The 18,641-nt window shown below is 38.4% G+C and overlaps 1 long non-coding RNA gene across 1 annotated transcript; it reads right to left on the bottom strand.

Annotated features, from left to right (window-relative positions):
• Positions 1-9,729: 9,729 nt before the first annotated feature.
• Positions 9,730-17,375, bottom strand: LOC134171181 (uncharacterized). The gene is made up of 3 exons (XR_009967536.1): positions 17,066-17,375; positions 16,272-16,329; positions 9,730-9,793 (listed from the first exon to the last, which is right to left on the bottom strand). It is a non-coding gene; the product is annotated as an uncharacterized LOC134171181 (long non-coding RNA).
• Positions 17,376-18,641: the final 1,266 nt, after the last annotated feature.

The following is an 18,641-nucleotide window of genomic DNA, read 5'->3' as shown; positions in this document are numbered from 1 at the left end:
CCTGAATGTTTTGTATTAGTAAAGAATACTTATTCATACACTGATTAGTCATACAGTTTTCAGAATTCTCAACTGTAACTCTCCTGCACAAGTTAAGAGGAGGAGGAACCTCCTCTTGACAGGTTCAAAATGATAAGTAGAAGTTTAAATAAAGGTTTTCATTATTGTTTCCAGTAATTGTTCTGTAATGGTATTGTCCAGTCCAACAATTTACTGTTTTATTTCCAAGGGAGTTTTTTCTATTGTACACATAGGTATGTATAAATGCAGAGACAGAGAGAGACATAGCCAAGTAATGCACAGTTACCTGCAATTTATACTTTAAATAATAGCTGTAACACAAAACAGCATAATGTTTTAAAACCTAAGCATTGTCAAATGATTACTGTTACGACTGAGGTTTTTATGAAATCAAGACTGGAGGAGAGGCCCCTGATATTTCACATCAGTCCTATTAGCAAAATATCAATTATAGATAAGAAAAATATGTTGCCCCAAAAACACCTGGAAATAATTAACAAATGTATGTGACTTAGATAGGAATATCCCTGACCTGATTTGACCTCTGTAGCTTTTTAAAAAAACTGATGTAGCTTGTTTAAGTAATAGTGTTGGCTACCAGATGTAAAACTTCCCAGGCTAGCTTCCTTTTCCATTTGAGCTCAGGCATATCACAAAGGCTCTCTAATGTGAGGGGATACCAGTAAAACAGTGATGAAAACCATAGGTACGAATATCTGCAAGTGGCTCACATGAAAGCATTTATCACTTTTCATAACTGTGTATTAAACCATAGTGGAAAAGAACCCTTCGTTGAAAATGCATTAATTATTTGACAATGGTTTTCCTCAGACATTTTTTGCTATGGGATGCAAGTGAAAGATTACAGCTGAAAAAATGATCATCATACTTGAGATAGGCTCACAGAATCTGTTCTTATGTTCTTTGTGAAGTTGTCTTGAACTGAAACCTCTGCTTCTTAAGGCTTAAGGGATTGAAAGGCAAAAACTGGAGCTGCTGTAATTTAAACCCAGTCATTCTCTATCACAAAGGTGCAAAATGGACTAAGCCAATCCGCTTCTTTGCTAGTTCAGCTAAGAAATAATTTTACTTTTTGAAAGTTTTGTACTATTAACATTCCAAAGATGTCATTATCTTTAAAGGAAATTTATTCTTTTGATTTTTTAACATAAGATCAGAGCTGTGAGACATGGAATAGGTGGACATGGTTTCAAACTGCAGTTTACAGCATTTCTGAAAAATTCCATCTATGTGATGTATAGGTAAATCACAAAGATAAAATTAATCAATGAATGCCACTGAGATGGGTTTTCTTGTGCATAAAAGTATCTTGTCTCCAGAAATACTTGCAGAGCAGATTTCTATTTCTTTTTAAAAAAATGGTTTTACATTTCTAAAGAGTTATAAAAAGTATCAAACGAAACAAACTTCATTCCAAGTGCTGCAAAAAAAGAGGGAGCATTATGTTGTATTGCAGATAATTAATACATTCACTAGACAGAAAAAATCCAGTTAATTACTGGGTGCATGTTAACTGATTGCAGGTTCTGAGTTTCAGTAACAAAATGAACTCAATTCATATTTCAGGCTGTTCTCTTCTTTTTAAAGTTTGTCACAAAGACTCAGTACATAATTCTAATCAAAACAAATCAAAACTTCTTTTTAAAAAATATTCCCAGTGGAAGAGCACCATATCCAGCAGAAAATGAAGCCCCAGCACTGCGGTTTGGGCACTGCTGTCCTGTGCAAGGACCTATCTTTGATTACTAGGTCTGTTGCTTTGCTTGTGGATGAGCACTCCCTGCAGAGGCTGCAATGCTTAGCTTGTGAGAAGAGAGTAGCTCCACAGCTTTGGTGAGTGCAGCCCCTCAGAGCCACTTGATTGGAGGCAGCTCTAGCGCAGATGTGGGTGGGCTCTCCCCAGTATCTCCCCAGCGTATCGTCTGCTGTGAAGTGGAGGCTTACGCAGAGGAAAGAAAGGAGTTGTAGTTCTTTGGAAGCCTGGAGAAGTTTATTCCCTGGGGGAAAATACAAAAATATACTCTCTTGTGATATGCGTCAAAATTTACTGCCTAAAGGAGCAAGTGTAGTCCTCAGAATTACTTATATCGACTTTGGGCTATTTTGCATAGTTTCCATTTGGATGAGGAAAAGTCACATAACTGGTTACATATTTGTATCTGTAAATCTTCTATATCTGATTTAAAACTGACCCGCTATTTATTCATACATTTGATGTGGAGCTGGCAACCAGCAATAATATGAGCTTTCCAGCGCTTCCCATTTATAACTTCAAAGCCTAACCTGGAGGACCACCCTCTCTAGAGACAGAAGCAATTCATTTTTCATATTCAGTGTGCTTCTCTTGAGAGGAAAAAACTGCCAGTCATGCCAAATTGTGTTGAATGATACAAGATAAAGCTAGTTTTATCACATGGGCAACTGACACAAAACTCCCACTTATCTTAAGTTGGATAGGGACTGGGTTCAGAGATGAAAGGTCAGGTTTTCATCCACTAAGCCCTCCAGATATTCCAAAATCCCCAGTACATTACAAATTTGAACAGTTTAAGCTCTCTTAAATAAAAGAATCTCTTCTCAAGGTAAAGTATACAGTGTATATAGATACAGCACAGGAGAAACACATGAAAGGTCAGAGATGTGACCTTTTAACATCAATTGTTTTATTTATTGACAAGAAGTCCAGTTTAAAGGGCTTAATGAAAAAGCAAGACAAGAATCAAGGAATCTGTTAAACTGCGTAAATTTGACTGACTGAATAAATTGTACTGTGTGCCTCAGAATCTGCAATTGCTATGAATTTCAGGGTAGGGCAGGGGCGGTATTCTTAAAACAGGAAACAGCTTTGAAAATTGACAGCATATTGGTTACACTAGCAATCCAAAAACTAATTCCTCAATTTTCCTAATATGGCCTAAGGTAATTAAGTTGGTATTTTTATTTTCTTTTATATTTACTTCCATGTCACTTAATTGTTCTGTTATACCAAAAAAAAACAAACAAACAAACAAAAAACCCCACAATTGAATAAATGCACAGTTGTGCTTAGGGCTCATTCCCATCAAAATCAGTAAAGAAAACCCTGATGACGGGATGATACCCATAAAGTTTCTCTAATCTGCTGTACTTATTTTGTTTTATTTTTTTTATTTTACTGCCCATGGTTTTTCAAGCCCACACCAGAGAATTCTAGTTAGTATGTGCACCGGCAAAATAGTTGCAGTTTTATATTGCCTTAATAAATGTTTTTCAATACATCAAATGCAGCCAGAAATACTGGTAACAGATAATATAAATAGTATATGAATATCCATATAAATAACTATATGAATATAAATATAAATGTGTATATGGACAGATTTTTCAGTGGTCCTGAGCACCATCAGTCTCCACTTAAACGACAGGGTGCTGTAAATGTACAGAAATTCAGGCTTTGTTCTTCATCAGGTGCAATCCAAGAGTTCTGGAGATTAAAAGTATAATTAAAAAACTTGTTTCATGCAAGAACAGTACTTTGGCCTTTTACAGTGCTATCTATAGTCTACAGCATTTTGTTTGGGTAAATCAATTATCTGCATCTTCAAGTGCAGATTTTATTTTCATGGACTTTTGGATTTTGTCATTTCAGTAATAATGCCTGGTATTATTCTAGCTCAATTTTACAGCTTCTACTCTGAAAAGACTACTTCCTTTTGTGATGTAATTTAGAGACTTCATTGCAAATGGGCATCAAGACACACAAATTGAGAACATAGGGAAGAGAAACAAAGCTGGATTAAAGATTGCCTTGAACTGCTGGAGCTCAGGCCCAAGGACTCCGCATTCTTGTTTAAAATGCCTTAACAATAAAACCGATCATTTCATCTCTAGTGCCTTTTATGATTTTCTCCTGTAAAATGAGAACAGGATAAATTGGGAGCAGCTATAATGACAGAAACTGGATAGTGCAACACAACAAAGTGGTAATGCTAGTTCTTGTGGTAATCTTTTCATCTTATTCCTCTTTCTTTTCTTATTAGTGTGCTAAAGTGCCACTGCAAATTGATATTGATAATTTTTCATATAAATAGTAAACAATACCACACTGTTAACACAGCATTGCTTATGAAACTTTATTGCCTAATTAATTCAGTGGCGTCTCTTGTCAATATTTCAGACTACCTCCAGCATGACATGATCACTCCATTTGATCTTTCATGGCACAAGTTATGCTAACTCTTTGTATTTTTATTTTACAGATATTTTTAATGATTTTTTGAGGTTAGACAAACTATTGATGAAAGATTTCTTGATCAGAATAGATACTTGGGTTTATCCTTAGATAACTGTGCAAGCTTCATAACACCAGCTTACTCACTGGCTTCACTCAGAAGGGTAAAGCTGTTCATGACACAATCTGTAACAACTTCACATTTGCAGGGTGTTTTTTTTTCTTGTATTTTAAACAATGGTGCTCAGCCTCCTTATATAGTGAAACACAATCTTCAGTCCTTTCACACCGTGACAAAGCATTAACTAGACTCACCTTTGAAGGAAATATTATAGAATTGCCTGATGCATGTGTATTGAGAGCAATTTTTTCACTGTTTAAATTATCTCATTAGAAAGAAATTTCACAAAGAATGTGTGCATATGTGCATATGCAGCTAGATTATGAGCAAATTCTCTGGTGTCATTCTGGCTTATTTTTAAGAAAAGCTGGAATGCCCCTCAGTTAATCTACATTCTATTGTGCAGGCCAGTTTTTATGGAGTCTCATCACTGTGGTGAAATGACTGTTTATCAAAGGTCAGTTACAGTACTCAGAGCCCCACAATGGACTGAAATACAGGAGAAGATGAGTAATTTGGAACCTTAATAAGAAAATTTTACTTTATTTGTGTCTAACCTTGAAAAACACTCACAGATTTCAACTATTATACAGGATGTAGTGGTACAACTTCTCAAGGGCCTTTTGTCTGCATACCTCGCTGCCTACCAGAGGCTTATTGTCAGCACTGAGTAACCACAGTAATATAGGGTGGGTGTTTACTGTATTTATTGATAAGTGCCTTTTGTTTTTCTTTCTATTTTATATCTCCCCAGATCTTGATGAACATTCTGGCCTTTCTAGCTTCCTTGGTTTCATTTCATTTTATTATGGCATTTGGAGGCCTTTTCCTATCCCGAGACAGAATTGACAAAGAACGGTATTTTTTTTCTTCCTGAGCTTCTGGACAGATAATTTGTATCTACTGTGTGCAGCCTGAGTGTTGAGGTACACATTAAAGGAATAAATGGCTACTCTCCATTTCCACATACAGTAAATGTGTTATTCTGATATTGCTTTACCCTGTCAGATTAGTGACTATATATTTCTTTCAGTTTTCAAATAGAACCTGGTAAAAGTCCTGTTAAAATGCAAAAAGGTTTTAGGGGTTTGTTTTGGGTTTTTTTCCTTACAACGCTGGAGGAAATGTTTTGGTGTTATGGCATTGCGAAGAATTGTATGAGATTGTTATTAAGATTGTTATCAAAGGAATTAAGCTCAGCAACTAGGTTTTCACAGCGAATGGCACCCACAGTACTGTCTAAATTTTCAGCATCTAGGAAAACACTGCCTTAAGTTTAGTAGCTGATTTCTGGGTGGTGGAAAAGGAGGGCAGAAAAAAAAAAAAAAGCAGTGTCATCATTTCAGGGTGCACCTTCTGTTTTTTTGATTGGGTTTTTTTTTAATCTCTAAATTGAGATAAATCCAGAGGAATTTTGGAACAGACCGGATATCTTGGCCAAAAAAGTACGCAGGCGAAAAAATGTTATATACTTAAGTCCCAGTGCAGCCAATGGCAGTTGGATACCTAAAACTTTTCATTATTTTGAAAGTCTTCCCTATTTGACCTGATCTCAGCAACAGAACTTATAACATGAAGTTTTTTACTTTTTTTTTTATATATATTAAAACATCAGAAGTTCAAAAAGATATCATTTAAGCAATCTGTGTCATGATATTCTGCATCATAATACAGAGGTGAACTGGAAAGAAGATATGTACACTGCCATGGAAGTTGTGAGAACATGTTGTACTAGTACCTTAGCTGGCACTCCAGACAGTCAAATGAAGTAAGTCAATGGATCTATGGTACAGAGGTCAGAGTGGCAGTATTTCTGAAGAATTCAGAGAAGGTGTCTGGAGACTGCTAGTGTGTGAGATGGAGGAAGAAAGAGAAAGATGAGCAATGAATTCCCTAAAGCTATTTCTCTGAATGCGTTCCATAATAAATTTTAAATGTGTGTCATATTGGGGTAGACAGGTCAGATTTACCAATAATTTGCATTAACATTTGTAATATCTATCTTTTATGAGCATGACCTCTTAGAGTTTTGAAAGTTTATATTTTTCCCCACTAAATTCAACATTTTTACTGGCTATGTCATTCTCTGATAGTATATACCTATCTGCATCTTTTACATATGAAATGACGATGCTGTTATATCCCTCTTATTTCTTTCCTTGCCTGACTGCTTAGCAGAGAGGAACTGCTGTAATCTGCCACAGCAACAAGGATTGAAGGGGGGAGTGGTTGTTTTCCCCACAGAACCTAGACAATAACTCTGGGCAGGAGGAAAATAGACTAACACAAGGATCTGATGAAAGAGTGCCTTTCCTTCAATGAGCCAGCTGGCTTGCCCACAACAAAGCTTTTATAGGACATAATATAAACAAAATAAGAAGAATGGAAGCATTAAACAATGTAGCCAGGGAGAGAGGAAAAAGAGGGTCTTAAAGGAAAGCAGAGCATATCTCAGAAGCAGCAAAAGACAATATTGCCAGTGTGATTGTTCCAGTCTTCACAAAGGGTATTGTTTGCCTAGCTGGGAGCTGCTGGAAAGGGTTAACAGTTTTCCAGGGCAGACAACACCCCCACGATCCCACCTCGGGGCATCTCAGGTGTGAAGTGGGGGCTTGGGGAGAGGGCAATGGTACAGGCTCAATTGACCAGTAGTGCCCTTGGCTGACACCGTAGTTTATTTGTGAGCTTATTAAGCCTGGCCAGTCCTTTGGGGGCACTCCTGGCAGAGGTCACAAAAGACAAGATTTTGCATAATGAATACATTAAAATCTTTTTGTTAGTGCATGGGGAGCAAGAGGATAATGGCAATGAAGCTTTGGAATAAAAGAAAAGAGGTAAAAGAAAATTAGTCCCTGAGGTAGCAAATATGATCACCATGTGGACTTAGGTTTCTATTTTAGCAAGTGAGCCCTGAGAGAAAAAAGTGCTTGGAAACGTGTTGTCTTTTATTTAGATCCATAGCTACTGCACTGAAAGAGTATGTCACAAAGGGTAGAAGTGCTACTCTCCTCTATGATGAGTCACTTATATGGAAGAATCCCAGATAGCGAATAGTAAAGGATGGAGAATGCTGTAGGAATTTTGAAGATGATCTCTCTCAGGGAAAAAAGAGAAAAGAAAAAAAAAAGGAAAAAAAAAAAAAAGATGCTCTGTCAGCATGTAGACTATAAATTACACTCAGTTGTTATAAATTGGTGTTGAAAATAAAGTTAACATTATCATAATTCTGACCATGAGTCATGATACAGCAGATAGTAGATGCACCTTTCCTGGCACTTTATAAAAAACCCAAATTTGGTGACAAGGATAAGCAAGTTTAGGTGCACATGTGAAGATGGCAGGGTCTCACAACTCAATAACCTGGTGATTCAAAAGACTCAGGGCTGATAAAAGGTAAGAATGCCAGCTGCCAAGGTCAGTTCAAGTATGATATAAAGAGAACCAAATCACAGTGAAAATAGATAAGATACTACTTGAGTTGGTAAGGTACATTAATCTGATGAAAGCTAAGTTGTGTGCATTTTTTTAAAAAGCTTTATCAATCTTTGTACTGGTCCCAAAGCCCAAATATGCAATCTTAAGTAACTGGAGGAATGTTAGAGGACTTAGGAATATAGTAGCTGGTCCATTTGAGCACATCAATGCCGTCTTCAAGCAAGTTTGGCTGGAGCAGAAAATCAGTGAATAACTACCTCAATTTACTAGGATGTCTCTCAATCAGTCTATCAAGGTATTTAAGGTTCCTGATAAGGGTGCACTTTTGCCAAAGCCTAATATAGATACTACTCTACTTTTTTTGGTTGTCAGTAGATAATTTAGAAAAGAAGATTCACTTTTTTTTTTTTCTGGTCTCTGGAGAAATACTTTCTAATGGAAATATTATAATGCACTCATAAAGATATGAGGGCTTATGCATTCATACAGATATGTTCTGTAAGTAGCTCTAAGGTACACAATAGTTAGTCCACTAATGATAATTTTGTATCCTCAGAAATTATTTGCACTAGCCTGTTTTGAAATTTTTGTTTGCATAGAAAATATGAGAGCTAAATGATACAATTCTATTTCACCTCACCTTCCCTCTGTGCCGCTATTATTCACCACTTTTATCTCAGCAGATGATACAGCTGGCATCCAGTTTCTGTCTCCTAACAGAAAGTTAATCTGTGTTTCTTATTCCTGGTATTTCTGCATTGGTCACAGGATCCAAAATGGCCCTGGTGAGGTGATACAGTCAACACTAAATTCCATCTTTCAGCAATTTTTGTTGCATTTTGAAATCTTTTTTAATTAAGAGGTCTTAAGGATAACTATGCAATTCCAAGAAATTCTTTAGTGGTAGGGACTAACAATTAAAATTATCAAGATTTGAAGCTTCTGTATTTGCAGATGAAAGACATCTAATGTTAACTCTCAGAATACGCTTAAATTAATCACATTACTCTAGCTTCATTTGTATTTGAAAACTCTTCTCTGGGCCTAATATCCTAAAATGAGTTAGTGCTTTTTTTGTCTAGTATCCACACGTGTACCATTTGGAACAGAAGAAAAAGATGTTTGGTTTGCAATACGTGGTGTGTTAGTTTCTAAAGCGTTGTCTGAGACTACTCATGCAGCTACTCTCCCTCTTCTGCTGCACAAAAAATAGATTAGAACTGCAACGAAAAATAGAAGTGTTTTTTTATTAGTATTTCTTGTCCAACATTTCAATCATTCTAGATTTATATTGCAAATGGAGAAATAATGCAATACCTTCACAGGTGTGAAAAGACACCATCTAACTTTCTCTTTGAATAGATATTGTAGAAATACTTAACATACTATAGAAAGATATTCAGCTGACAGGTGAGGGAAATGCATTGCTTTACAACCTAGGCAACTACCTAAGTTTTATTCTGTCCTAATGAATGCTTAGAATTCCTGCCACTGTAACTAACATACTTTTAGTGTTTGGTTTCAGATTACTGATAACACAATGAAAATTCATCAGAGAACAAAGCAGATGAATGCAGAACTTGTTAAATGAATGATCTCATAATAGTTAGTCAGTGGTAAATCATCAACTGGAAGTGATTCTAGGAGGTTCCTTGGGGATCAACATTAGACTCAGTGTTATTCAACTTTTTCACCCTTGAGTTAAAACATAAACATAAATCATTCTTAGAAAATTTGTGGGTGGCAGAAAGGTTGGAGAGTCAGTAAATAATAATGGGGACAACAAAGCCGTACACTGAGCTCTGAATTTCTGGTGAAATGAGATCATTCATAAAATAATAATAAAAAAACCAACCAAGTTGCAACTTAATCAAATACAGAACCAGCCATGGAAGAAAATGAACTAGGCCAGCCTAGCATTTCTGGGAATAGGTTGAGTCAGGAAGCTCTAAGTAACATAGTGGAGAGGGCTTTTTGGCACAAATCTGAAAAATAGTAATTGAAATCCTATAAATAATGAAGTGAGAAATGCAATTTGGAATTTTTATATCTTTATTTGTCAATAATGAGACAGATAAGAGAATATTTTGTCAATTTCTGTAGTCCATAGTTTAAAGAATTGTGGATTTTTATATATTTATTTATTCATTTTTAATCTGGAAATGTAGAAAAGAGCCACAAAATGTGGCAGATTCACAAAAGGTTGAATAAAATGCCTACAGTGAGACACTTCAAGAGCTTGGTTTGTTTAGTCTGTCAAAAAGAAGATTGAGCAGTGACTTGACTGAGAAGTAACTGTGAAAGTATAAGTACTCTCACAACAAGAAAACGAGTACTAGTGTTCTTTAATCAGGCTCAGAAAGGGATAACAAGAACTGATGGCTGGAAGCTGAACTAAGCCACGTGTTAAGCATGAGTGGTTAACCACTGGAGCAAGTTATAAAATGGTATGATCACTTCCCTATCTTTTAATGTCTACAGATCAAGACAGATCTTCTTTCTGGAAGATATGCTGAACCCAAACACAAGTTATTGAACAATAGGATAAAATGTGAAGGCACATAATGGAAAGCTAATAGCATAATATAATTACCCCTCATGGTGTTAACCTCTAAAAAAAGAAGTACTTAAGTGGTAATCCCATGGTGAATCTCTCAAATGGCTCTTGTTATGTCTAGGACCAACCCTTGTACTGCTTCTGTCTGAAACACCCTAAATTTTTGAGTAAGTTTTAAACAGCACTGTAGCAAAATGTCTTTCAAAAACATGTTCTAGAAAAGATGCATTAGAATGAAAGTAGGAATATAATTAAAAGTATTTTTAAAATTAAAATTGTGTTCATAGTTGTAGCAGTCTTGTCATAATAGGTGAGCAGTTATGGTATCATTACTTAGTCCATTATCTGAGCAAGTAAGTTCATATCAGGGTTAGCTTTGTTTAAATAAAATCTCAGACTAGCTTTGTATTTTCTAGTCTTTTCTGCCAGTAAATGGGTCACCTCCCTGTAACACAGCTGTGACAGGCTCAATAGTATAGTTTCAGGGTATCATCTTTTCAGATGACAGAGTAAACATACTCATTTGCTATTCCAGAATGAAGGAAAAATTTGTGGATCATTCTCCATAATCAGAACTCTCTGTCTGGGATTGGAAAAAACATTAGCTCCAAATCACAGAAATATAAAATGTCTTGATGCATGTGAAGAGAGCATCATCTAAGTTTCAATTTGAACAAATATTGCATATATACTTGACATACTGTACAAAAGCTTTCAGCCGATGGGCAAGGGACATGCACCGCTTTACAATCGAGGCAACTACTGATGCATTGTGGAGCTGCTGGATTGAAGGATTAGGCAAAAGAGTAGGGCTATTCTCCCAGATACAAAGAAGGTTTAAGCCACTGGTAAATCAGCAGAAATGGGTAAGGTAATAGCATCAGTATATATGTGTTTTACCTAAGAAAAGATAACAGGAGAGAATAGAAGTAATCAACTGCTTGTGATTGATTATTCACAAATATTGTGAACAGCAAGAAAGGCATTTTTTCCTTACAGCAAATCACATACAGGGAATGTTTTTTTGTGAGAAACTTGATCAAATTTAACAATATTGATTCAGAAATTATCAGTGTTAGCATCAACTTTTAATCATTCAAGTAGTGCGAAGTTGTCCTAACTCCACTCAGGATTTGACTTAATTCTGTGGCTTTTTTTAGTGTAAATTTACAATGTTTTTACCTATCAATCTATTCTTTCTAATGTGGTATAAAATTATATCCACTGTGGCTATAAAAGCAAGAATTTTCTAAATACTAAAGAAAAGGGAATGAGGCCTGCAGGAAAATGTGTGGCATAAACCAAGTTGTAAATGCAATTATCAAGGACCGCACAATCTCTGTCACAAAATATACTACCCAATGTGATTAACTTGGCCCCAGGTGCTGATTCCCTTCAGCTTCCAAACTAACTGCACTTGAGGAGAGTCTAGCCATTGTCACTGGATCTTCTGGGTGAAATGTAGACCTAGATATCATTTCTTCTGGTTTTCTTTGGTCAGGAAATATCTTTGTTGGGTGGCCCTTGAGCACTCACAGAAAATTTCTAGCCTTTGAGTTACTTGTGGATGATATCCCCAGAATTTCACCCAACTAAGGTATGCTTGTCTTATCCTGGCTAGTGTGAGAAAAAAGTAAGGAACAGAAAATAGCCTGGCATCATAGGTTTTCTTTAAAAGACTTGAGGAACAGTTCTTTGAAAACTTCAAAGGTTTTGCAACATGTTCTACACTTAGTTCTCTTAGTCACCCAGTTATCACAAGCACATCAGGAGGGTGAGATCCTTCAGTGTTACTCTCTCCTGTGAGTTTTTTATACCTGTGTGTCGTGGTTTAAACCCCAGCCAGACAGCTTTCTCACTCACTCCCAGTGAGTGGTGCCGGGCTGACAGCAATCGAGGCGCTCACCCCCCCACCCCCCCCTCCCCGGGGCTCTCCCGGGAACGGGGAGGAGGATCGAAAGGGCGCAACTCCTACGGGTTGAGACAAGAACAGTCCAGCAACCAATGTACAACACAAATCACCACTGCTACCACCAACTACAACAATGATAAGGGAAAATAACAAGGGAAGAGAATACGATACCACCGGCCAAGAAATGAGTCCCACCCAGAAGCCCGTGTCCTTCCGGGTAACTCCCAGTTACCTCCCACCCGGGGCATGACGTGCTGTGGTATGGAATACCTCCCTGGCTAGCCTGGGTCAGGTGCCCCGTCTCTGCTTCCTCCTGGCTTCCCCTCCTCCCTGGCAGAGCGTGAGACTCAGAAAGTCCTTGGTCAGGGTAAACATCACTTAGCAACAACCAAAAACATCAGTATCACCAGCACTGTTCCCAGGCTGGAAGTCAAAACACAGCACTGCACCAGCTACCACAAAGGAGAAACATGACTGCTACTGCTGAACCCAGGACACTGTGGCACTTTGTTCTTCTATGAATACCTGAATTACCCACATTTAAGAAAATGGTTCTACACAACCCTTTTTGGGGTAGTAGAAGAAGAAAGGACAGTAAACCAGTCAGCCTCTCCCTGTTCCAATCCTGGAATTCCACCGTCCTCAGACACCACTCACAGACACATCAGTTGGGTGGAGATGCTACTTCTTCTGGGGCCATGGTCTTAGCTAAATCAGAGAAGTTCCTCCAGTTATTAAAATTAACCTACAAAATCACTCATATACAAGAAGCAACAATCAGCAGAGGAGCTTAATCTTTGGGAATGGTAGCCATCAATAAGTCACATTTCTTTGGGAAACAAACATAACTGCTGGCGAGTGTATTTTACTGTTATAAGGCAAGGGAGCCGATACTCTGTGCATTAGTGTCAGCTGTTAAATTTAGTTAGGGAGTAAAGTACCTTTAAAGGACTTCTTCAACCTAAATATTTTTACATTTCTATGATTCCATGAGAGCAGATACCTCTTTCATTGGGATAAAAGCTTATTCCCAGATAAAGCTGTCAAAATAGTAGATGCTGAAGTGGTGCCATGATCAAGATGAATGCTTGTTCTTAATAAAACATTGTGTTGGGTAAGAAAGCAGTGGCCTTCACCTCAGGCACTTCATTAACCGAGCAACCAACTGATAATAAACCATTGCATCATTATTACTTAAATAATGATGTTATACTAAATGAATATAAAGCAGCATTGTTGGGATGTAAGAATGTGCTTATGTCCAGAAATTCCTTAGTTCTTATTTGCTATATGCAAAGGTTTTGTTATTTGCAAACCAGTATTTTAAGGATAAGTCTACTTGACAATTTTCTAGATTCCATTAGATGTTTCTCAGTAGAATTAATGCTTATATAATCAGTTGGATTTTGTCTTCTCTTGTCCAACATTCCAAACAATTTGGGTGATATGCAGGCCTGATTTGATTGCACTGTCTTCCCTACATCACATTTTCACATTTTGTTTATAATTCTTCCTCTACAGTGAAACTGCTCTAATCTATCAAAATTTCACTGCAGTATCACATGGGGAACTACCAGTTAAACAGGACACAAGGATTGTAACATTTTAAAAATAGCTTAAACAAGAGACAAATATGATTTCAGTTGAAAGGAAGCCTATCAGTTTGGAGAATCTCTAGTGGAGTTTTTCAGGGATTGGTCTCAGAGCCAGTATTATTTGATATCTTCTTTGATGGCTTTGATACAAATACTGGGAGTGTGCTAATGAAATTTTTCTGATGACAAAAACTTTGGCAGAGTGGCCAATACTGAGGAGAACTGGAATAGCATACAGGAAGAATTAGATGACCTTGACGACTGTAGTAAAAGAAGCAAGATGAAATTTAATAGTACAAAGTGTAAGGTCATGCACTCAGGGACTAATAACGAGAATTTCTGCTATAAGCTGGGAGCTCATCAGCTGGAAATAGTACAGGAGGAGAAAGACTTGGGTTTAATCAGTCAATCACATGATGATTATCACTACCTGTGTGAAGCTACCATGAAAAGGAAAGTGTAATCTTAGGATGTGCTAGGATGTTTTCTAATACTGGTAGAGAATACACTTGCACAAGGTCTTGGCATGACTGCCTGTGGAATAGCAAGTACAATTCTGTTGCAAGACAGTTGCATTCAAAGCAGAAGTGCTTCAGAGAAGCAGAAAAGAAATGTTAAGAAGCTCAGGCAACACCTGAAAAGCACCTTTACTTCTTTAGTTTAGCAAAATGGAAGCTGACAGAATACTGATGTACTTTGTAAATCTACTGTACAGCAGGAGGAGAACTAAAAAATGAAATTCACAGAATCATAGAATTATAGAATCATTAAGGTTGGAAAGGAATTTAATATCATCTAGTTCTAACCCCCCTGCCATGCCCAGGGAAGAGTCCCACTAGACCAGGTTGCTCAAGGTCCTGTCCAACCTGGCCTTGAACACTGCCAGGGATGGAGCATACACAACTTCCTTGGACAGCCTGTTACAGTGCCCTGCCATCCTCATAGTAAAGAATTTTTTCCCTATATTCAACCTAGTTCTTCTCTGTTTAACTTCAAAACCATTTCCCCTTACCCTATCACTACAGTCCCTGATGACTCCCTAGCTGGCACCCTTGTAGGCCACATTCAGATACTAGAAGGCTGCTATGAGGTCCCCATGCAGCCTTCTCTTCTCCAGGCTGAACAGACCAAATTTTCTCAGCCTGTACCAATTTTCTTAGCCTGTCAATTAACTAAAGAGAAATTAATTGATGTGGAAATTTGAAAAATGCTCATAAATATGAGTATAAGGTTCTTCAATGGTGCTAATGAGAATTAACAACTATCTGCATTTAACATCAAGCTCAAGAGGCTTAGAAAGAGGTTACATATTGAACTTGCCTCTAATAGTCAGGGATATCTTCCTTTCCTACTGCCTTAAATCCTAAATGGTTATTGTCAGAAATGTTTGCTGTTAATGTCTCCCCTTAAACTGAAACTAATAAAATGGATGCCTCACATTCATTACCAGTCTCATCATGCTCTATTGAAGGGTTTCAGTTAAACTCTTTTAAACCATAGTTCAGTGGGAATGGCTGATGCCAACAGCCATGTTCAATTAATATCCTTTGGTATACAATTACTTTCAGCCAATGAAAAAGCACTTTAGTAAACATATAAATCACTTTTTAGGTGAATTTCTTTGCACTGGCATTGTGAAAAAGCCATCAGAAACAGTAAAATATGCACTTTTTGTAAAACCCCATACCAACTAAATGCTTTCAGTTAAAATTTCTTAAAAGTACTGAAGAAATCAAGTCCAGGATAATATGAAAAATTCTCTGATGTTTTCCTCTTGGTAGCTGCATATCAAAGAGGATGACTAGTGATGAACCTATGCAGAATACAATTTTCAAGGTGCACAGTAACCACAAAAAGAATTTCATATCTAGACTGTAATGAAAATACCCTACAATAATTCCCTGTCTTTTTAACTGTGCATGAATGAATGAAGCAGAGATGCCTTTGAAAATGCTTTGCCCAATGGATTCAGTTAGACTCACGTTAAGAGGCACAAAAACTGTGACATATTTGTACTATCGCTTTAGGCATGTTCAAACAACTTAATTTATTTCAATCAAGTGCATTTACTCAATTCTGGCTCTAAAAAAAACAACAGTCTGGCAGTTTAATAATATCTTGGATGCAGAGAAGTCTTCATTGCCACAGAAAAAACTTGGGTATGGAAGCAGCACAGAATTCTTGCTTCTGGGACAGTGCCTCATGTTATGCCAAAATGAAGTATTCAAATAAGTGGAAATCAGAGTTTTTCAATACTGTTGCAAAAGCAGTCTTTGTGCTTATGACTATAGGAATAGGGAGGGTGTATAAAGCTAAGCCAACAAAAGGGAAAATAAATGTAAAAGCAGAACTAAATTTCAATTCAGCATAAAGGAATAATGGAAATTAAAAGGTCTTACTCTGAAGGAGGAACAGTCCAATTGAACATCTTTTACTTGGAATGGTAGATAAGAAGATCTGAAATACAATGTGTGTTGATAAATTTTCAAACTCACACATTTTCTTTAAATCCTCTACTGTTAGACTGCAGATATAATCCCAGTATATGAAATTTTTACATTAGATTTATGAGAAAATATGAAATATCAAAAACACACAGAAAAGGATCCAATATAATTTTTCATTTGGTCACAATCAGAGAGCTGTGGTCAATGGTTCAATGTCCAAGTGGACACCAGGGACCAGTGGTATCACTCAGGGGTCAGTATTGGGACCAACATTGCTCAACATCTTTGTCAGTGACATGGGCAGTGGGATTGAGTGCACCATCAGCAAGTCTGCCGATGACACCAAACTATGTGTTGCAGTCAACACACTGGAAGGAAGAGATGTCATCCAGAGGGACCTTGACAGGATCTTGAGAGGTGGGCCAGCGCAAACCTCATGAACTTCAACAAGGCCATGTGCAAGGTCCTGCATGTGGGTTGGTGGAATCCCAAGCGTAAGTACAGGCAGGGAGGAGAATGGACTCAGAGCAGCCCTGAGGAGAACAACATGAGTATATTGACTAAGCCTAACATGAGCCTGCTTTGTATGCTCACAGCCCAGGAAGCCAACTGTATCCTGCGCTGCATCAAAAGAAGCGTGACCAGAAGGTTGAAGGACGTGATCCTGCCCCTCTACTCTGCTCTCATGAGACCCCACCTGGAGTACTACGTACAGTTCTGGTGTCCCCAACACAAGAGATGTAGACCTGCTCAAGTGAGTCCAGAGGAGGTCCAAAAAGATGATCAGAGTGCTGAAGCACTTTTCCTATGAAGACAGGTTAAGAGAGTTGAACTTGTTCAGCCTGGAGAAGAGAAGGCTCAGGGAAGACCCTATAAATCTTCCAGAATCTAAAGGGGGGCTACAAGAAATATGGGGAGGGACTTTTTACAAGAGCATGTAGTGATAGGACAAGGGGCAATGGCTTTAAGTTGAAAGAGGGGAGATTTAGGTTAGACATCAGGAATAAATTCTTTACTGTGAAGGTGGTGAGACACTAGAACAGGTTGCCCAGAGAAGCTGTGTGTGTCCCACCTCTGGAATTGTTCAAGCCAATTTAGATGGGTCTTTGAGCAACCTGGTCTGGTGGAAGGTATCATCTCTTCAGGGGGGTTGGAACTAGATGAGCTTTAAGGTCCTTTCCAACTGTCCTGGGTTCCGCAGTAGCAGTCATGTTTTTCCTTTGTGTTAACTGGTACAGTGCTGTGTTTTGACTTCCAGTTTGAGAACAGTGTTGGTGAAGCCGATGTTCTCGGTTGTTGCTAAGTGATGTTTACCCTGACCAAGGACTCTGTGAGGCTCATGCTCTGCCAGGGAGGAGGGGAGGCTGTGAGGAAGCAGAGACGGGGCGCCTGACCCGGGCTAGCCGGGGAGGTATTCCATACCACAGCACGTCATGCCCGGGGTGAGGGGTAACTGGGAGTGACCCGGAAGGACAGGGGTTTCCGGGTGGAGCTCGTTTTCTCTTGGCCGGTGGTATCGTATTCTCTTCCCTTGTTATTTTCCCTTATCATTGTTGTAGCTGATAGTAGCGGTGGTGATTTGTTGCTGGACTGTTTTTGTCTCAACCCGTAGGAGTTGCACTCTCTCGATCCTCCTCCCCGTTCCTCCGGGAGCGGGGAAGGGGAGAGCCCCGGTGCGGGGAGGCAGGGGGAGGAGACGGACACGGACCTCGATTGTTGTCAGCTCGGCACCACTCACTGGGAGTGAGTGAACAAGCTACCTGACTGGGTTTAAACCACGACACCAACCTGAATCATTCTGTGGTCCTATGATTCTGTAATAGTGATTTCAAAGAATCCATGGGAAATGTGAAGAGGTACATTTAACACCATTTTAATTTTTGAAGTACAAATACAGAATAAACTTCCTGGTGCTGTGTTTTTCTGATTAAGGAGCATACTATTAGTCCTGAATTCCTAGGTTCAGGCTCTCCTGAGTTCAGCAGTAGCAGTCATTTTTCTCCTTCTTAGTAGCTGGTGCAGTGCTGTGGTTTTGACTTTCAGCCTGGGAACAGCGCTGAAAACACCGATGTTTTCAGTTGCTGCTCAGTAATGTTTACTCTGACCAAGGACTTTCTGAGTCTCATGCTCTGCCAGGGAGGAGGGGAAGCCAGGAGGAAGCAGAGACAGGACACCTGACCCAAACTAGCCAAGGAGGTATTCCGTACCACAGGACATCATGCCCACTGTATAAACTGGGGGCAGTTAACTGGAAGGGCTGAGATCACTGCTTGGTCAGGCTGGGTGTCCTGGGTTCAGCAGTAGCAGCCATTTTTCTCCTTC

This window comes from Pezoporus occidentalis, unplaced genomic scaffold (assembly GCF_034315485.1).
Source record: "Pezoporus occidentalis ecotype Australia unplaced genomic scaffold, CSIRO_AGI_Poc_V1 ctg4, whole genome shotgun sequence".
Classification (NCBI taxonomy): domain Eukaryota; kingdom Metazoa; phylum Chordata; class Aves; order Psittaciformes; family Psittacidae; genus Pezoporus; species Pezoporus occidentalis.
The sequence above is the reverse complement of the archived record's forward strand: the minus strand, read 5'-3'. Positions and strand labels throughout refer to the sequence as shown.